Source organism: Canis lupus, chromosome 14 (genome assembly GCF_003254725.2).
Source record: "Canis lupus dingo isolate Sandy chromosome 14, ASM325472v2, whole genome shotgun sequence".
Lineage (NCBI taxonomy): Eukaryota > Metazoa > Chordata > Mammalia > Carnivora > Canidae > Canis > Canis lupus.
Window position 1 is genome coordinate 30,228,326 of NC_064256.1, and position 6,345 is coordinate 30,234,670.

Sequence of the window (6,345 nt, forward strand, 5' to 3'; positions counted from 1 at the left end):
ACCAATGTGAAGGTCACTGTGGACCACATGGTCAACATGCATTTGTGGGTCTCCTACACCTACATTTCTCTGTGCTTCTATTTTAACCACAACGATATAGCTTTGGAGTGTGTGGGCCACTGGGTACTTAAGGAAAAGCAAGAGAGAGCCAAGCATCTCTTAAAGATGCAAAACCAGTGCCAGGGCCGTGCCTTCTTCTAGTATGTGCTGAAGTGATCCCAAGATGAATGGGTTAAAACCTGGGATGCTGTGAAAGTCATCATGCTCTGGAGAAGAACCTAACCTGCCCCTTGGGGATCTGAGTGCCGTGGGTTCTACCCATCTAGATGCCCATCTCTGTGACTTCCTGGAGAACCACTAATTAGATTAGCAGGTGGAACTCATCAAGAAGATGGCTACCACTTGACTAATTCTGTAGGCTGGCCACCTCAGACTGGGTGTGTATCTCTTTGAAAGAGAAATCTCGCCTTCAAGCATGACTAGGAGCCTTTGGAGCCCAGCAGGCTTTGAGGGTTCCCCTGACTTCCCCCTGGTCCTAGGGCTTCTGCTTCAGCCTTTCCCTTCAGCCAGGAGGCAGCTTCCTAACCACTGTGGAGCCCTAACCCAAGCCATGGACCAAGTGAAAACAATAAAGCTTTTTGCAGCAACAAAAATAATAATAGTAATAAAATAAAAATTTAAACGGCTGAACTATGTTAGATCATTAGGAATGAATGATGGATTCATCTTCAGCAATACTTGTTAGTGCTTGAGGCTTCTCTTTTCAAGATTTTATTTATTCATTCATTCATGAGAGACACTGAGTCATAAGCAGTGGAAGAAGCAGGTTCCCTGCAGGGAGCCTGACGTGGGACTCGATTCCAGGACCCCTGGATCACGACCTGAGCCAAAGGCAGATGCTCACCCATCGAGCCACCCAGGTGCCCCTGTAAAGGAACTAATGAGCACACTGCCACCATCACAGTTCTAACCACAGCCTCTCACATTCTTTCCTCTGCTCTTTACTGACTTGTTTGCTATTCTCTATCATTCCTTCTCATCAAGGTAGCGCCAGCTGACCCTCTGAAAGCAAAGTATAAAAGAGACCTTGTGAAGTTAGAGTTTTTATTTATTAAAAAAATTTTTATGACATTTGCCATTACTTGGTTAACTTGGTTTTGCAAGGCAAGCTCTCTGAATCTGGTTAATTTTGCTGAGACACTCTCCCTACTGTTTCCTTCCAGATAGTTTCTGGTTGCCTAGAATTTAGTTAAGTGAGCCTTAGGCAAGGACTGTCTAATGTCAAGAGCATTTATGCATTAGGAGAAAAGTACATTCTTTAAAAATCAATATAACTAATTAATACTACAGCATAAATTATGTAATTGCTCAGTAATTCATGCTGTTTATGTAGCAATTAACTCATGGTTTTAAAACAAATTTATGCCTTTTAATAACCTCTTCATAGGCACTGATATGGGGCACATCTAAATACCAAGGGGAAAATAAATGAGGTAGAATAAATATTTTTTATTTAGTTAACTGTGAATTTTCTTAATAGCCCAAGTAAAACTGGTGCTTCTGGTTTCCAGCTGTGTAGTTCCTGTCTGTAATTTTTTTTTTAATGGTTCTATTTTGGTTCACAGTGGTCACATAAACCTGGGATATCCTCTTTAACTGCAAGTTAAAGATTATCAATATCAGACTGGAATTATGTCATAAAACATTACTGGCTGATTCATTAGAGCTGGTGTTGTAATGTTTCTTCAACTCATAAAATGTATTTACTATGAAGCCAGTGCTTCAGAGATTTTCTGATATACAGGTTTTTCCATGGTAACAGAGATGATCTTGTCATTTTATAATTTACTAGACTGAAGTAATTCCCAGGCAAAGCACATGTTTGAGAAAGTCAGCGGATGCTCACAACAGGCAGGACAAATTCCAGGCCAAAAGTAAAGACGTTACAAATGCCTAAAATTGCAGTCTTTATCTCTAAGGCAGGTGTTTCAAAACTGGACTGATTCCCAAACTTTTTTTTTTTCCTTTTTGGTTATTGTTTTTCTAGAAGAAGTTGAAAAGGATGTTAAAGATAAGGCAGGTGTTAAGATAAGATTCCTCACCAGGAATGACTCATCAACAACCAATCAGGATTTTTGTATCTGTGAACATGGCCAGGGGTGGTGGCTTGGCTATGGTTATGAAAACTCCCTTCAGTTCAATGAAAACAATATTTAAATTTTTTTGGAAATAATTCCCACTTTAGGAGGAAAAAATCTCCATAGCCACTTGTACCAATCAGATAACTAAGAATTTATTACTGTGCCACTATAAGGTTAGTAACTTTGATTCCAACTTTGCCTATTATGTTAAGGCACATTATATCCTTCATATTTAAAATTGTATAGGCTGGTGGGTTAATCTCTTGATACATTGGAATTGAACACGGCAAAATGAATTACTAAAACAAAGTTTGTTAATAAGTGAATCCGAGCAAGGAGAAAGCAGCACAGAGTTTAAGATGTTCAACACTAGTGTCTTCCAGAGTTATGCCGAGCTATTTTTCCTAGGAAGAAAATGGATTAATAAATAGTACAAAGACAGAAGTTCATTGGCCCCTTTGTCATTTGCCTCCTCTGGGAATTATGGCAAGGAACAGTTGCCCTTGTTAACCTGCGAACATTTTTCACTCCCTTAGGTCATTTACTCTGGCTCAGGGGTCCAATTTTCCTTTCATTCATTAACCACATTGGGAAGCAGAGTTCCTAACCCTTTCCAGTCTAAATGTGGAACAATCACATCCCCTCACAATCAACTGCCAGTGTGCTGGGACCTTTACGTTTCACTGTGCTCTCACAGTGACGCAAGTTTTTAACAATTGAAGGATATTAACTCAAAAACTTGTTTTTTAATTGGAGGAGCTCAAGGGATTTCAAATAAATGAACTTGTATAAACTGGAAGCTGGTACATGTGCCTTTCCAATTATTTTTGTTCAAATTAGGGGAGAGGGCACTGCTAATCTCAGAAAGCAGATTTCAGAAATTATTTTAGCTATGAAGCTAACTCAGGATAACAAAACTAAGCAGTTCTGAATTGTTTGGATAGTTGAAAAGACATAACCTTGTCTTTCATCTTAGTAAAGATACCATATGTTCAGAACAATGCCATTTAATTATGTAAATATATGCATTTTTGTTAATCCACTGGGTTATTTTCTTTTATTAGACCCATTGGGAGGAAAGGAAATATCTAATTGAATTGTAGACTTTTGCTAAGACCTTTTTCACTTTCCTCGAAATTGCATAACTTGTGAATTAAAAAAGCACACTGCATCCTTTTGTAACAATATAACCCAAATATTGTGTTTGTTAATTTAAAAAGGCTAACAAATCTATATTGTTGTCATTAAGGGACATCCTCCCATGCTTTCTGAATTAAATACATCACATTCTGGAGATTGAAAGGAATACATAAAACAGGGCTTTCTAGGAATTTCAAAATGTACACTGGTGTGGTAAGTTAAGGAAATTTGGTTTGGAAGAATGATAGGGAAATCCTCTGTGCTCTTTGTCATTTCCTATTTCCTCACACAAGTGAGATAGAGAGAACGGGGGTAGCGCTCTAACGGTTAATTAAGTCTTTTGTCAGATAACATTAGATAATTCTTGAAAAAAACAAGATTTAGGCACTTAAAATCTATAATTGATCCTCAAAAGGGAACATGTTCTTTTAGAAAATAATTTATCATCCAGGGATAACTTTTCTTTTTTTTTTTTTCAGGGATAACTTTTCAATGTAAAATGACATATTGATATACAATATTTCAGAAAAATCAATATGAAGAACTTTCCAATTCACACATACATAATATATGTATATATAGTGTTATATTACATATGTGTATATATGTGTATATATATATGTATATATATATATAGTATATAGTATTTACTACATCTCCAATCGCAAAATAGAGTTTTATGCTTAATTTTTTTTTTTAACCAGCCTCTGCAATTAAGGCACTAACTGGGCCATTTGGTAAAGTATGCATATTTGGATACAAGATTAGAATAATTAGCTATGCATTTATTTTTTTAATTTTTTTAAATTATAGATATTATTCATAAAGACATATGTCTTATAAGAGATTCGCACTATATTTAACATAACTGGACAGCCAGTTTTATGATAAATTACAGGCAATAGGATTTTTGGAAAAACAGTTGTATTTTTTATCCCCTTATTTGTTCTACAAATAATTATTTTATAATATACTATAAAAAACAAATTAACAACTGCACCAAGAATGACAGTGTTTTTCCATAACTATACCAAGATAGAGTATCATTTATTAAATTGTTTTGAATATTATGTGTATTTTTTTGTTTTTCTCTTATTAAAAGTAAATTTGAACTTCTTTTCATACCTTTATTGAACTATTTATATACTATTTTAACTTCCTTTTTATATGCTCTACTTGTAACCTTTAGATTGTTTTTGTTTTTCTATTTGGTTTTACCAGAGCTCTTATATGGTCTTAGCTTGGGATAGTTACACTGAATGATTATTTATTCTATGTACATTTACTAAGGAAACTTATTATAACTTAAGTTAATCATTGTTTTACGTCCAAAGATAACAATAATAAACAAGACTTTCTAGTAAGGACAGATGAAGAATAAACAAATGAATATATAAAATAATTGCGTGAAGAAAATAGATTACAAAGGAAAATTATAACAGGAACTTTTTCATTGCTGGTGGGAATACAAAATGGTACAGCCACTTCAGAAGACAGTTTGGCAGCTTTATTTTAACAAAACATATTATTCATCCATCATCCTCATTTACATAGAAATGAGGTGTAAACATGCACATGGATGTTTACACCAACTCTTTTCATAATTGCCAAAACTTGGAGGCAACTAAGATGTTCTTCATTGGTTAATGGAAACAAACTCTGGCATAGCCAAGTAGTGGAATGTTATTCAGTGCTAAACAGAAATGAGCTATTGAGCCATAAAAAGACATGGAGGAAACCTAAATGGACTTTATTTATTTATTTATTTATTTATTTATTTATTTATTTATTTTATTTATTTTTTTTGTATATTATTTTATTGGAGTTCAATTTGCCAACATATAGCATAACACCCAGTGCTCATCCCATCAAGTGCCCCCGTCAGTGCCCGTCACCCAGTCACCCCGTCCCCCCCCCCATGTCCCCTTCCACTACCCTTTGTTTGTTTCCCAGTTAGGTGTCTCTCGTGTTCTGTCACCCTCTCTGATATTTCCTACTCATTTTCTCTCCTTTCCCCTTTATTCCCTTTCATTATTTTTTATATTCCCCAAATGAATGAGACCATATGTTTGTCCTTCTCCGATTGACTTATTTCACTCAGCATAATACCCTCTAGTTCCATCCACGTTGAAGCAAATGGTGGGTATTCATCCTTTCTAATGGCTGAGTAATACTCCACTATATACATAGACCACATCTTCTTTATCCATTCATCTTTTGATGGACACTGAGGCTCCTTCCACAGTTTGGCTATTGTGGACTTTGCTGCTATAAACATTGGGGTGCAGGTGTCCCGGTGTTTCACTGCATCTGTATCTTTGGGGTAAATCCCCAGAAGTGCAATTGCTGGGTCATAGGGCAGCTTTATTTTTAACTCTTTGAGGAACCTCCAGCAATTAGAAAAATAAATAAAAGGCATTCAAATTGGTAAATTGACATTATTAAATGAAAGAGGTCAATCTGAAAAGTTGACATACTGTATGATTCCAACTATATGGCATACTGGAAAAAAATATGGCATACTGTATGATTCCAACTATATGGCATACTGGAAAAAGCTAGAGGGACAGTAAAAAGATCAATGGTTGCCAGGGTTGAAGAGAGGAGGAATGAATAGGCACAACACAGAATATTTTTTGGGTGAAACTATTCTATGTGATACTACAGTGGTGGATACATGTCACTATACATTTGTCAAAACCCATAGATTGTACAACAGCAAGAGCAAACCATGTGTCAACAGGTTGGTTTATCCATTAAAACAAATGTGCCACCACCTGGGTGGAAGAGGCTGCACCAGGGTGAGGGTAGCTCAATGTTGCTGTGAACCAGAAACTGATCTAAAAAAGAAAGTGTATTTTTTTTAAAAAGTAAATTATAAAATGAGTTCTCATATTTCCTTTAATTTATGGATAGTTTTGCATTCCTATAAGCACTGAATAATATGAGGAAAGATCTAACAAATTTTGCTACGTTGATAAGGAATTTCCATATGTTGGTTTTCAGAATGATTTTAAAAACCCTTAAACTCCCACACCAGTGGGTCAGTATCTGGATTCTGTAC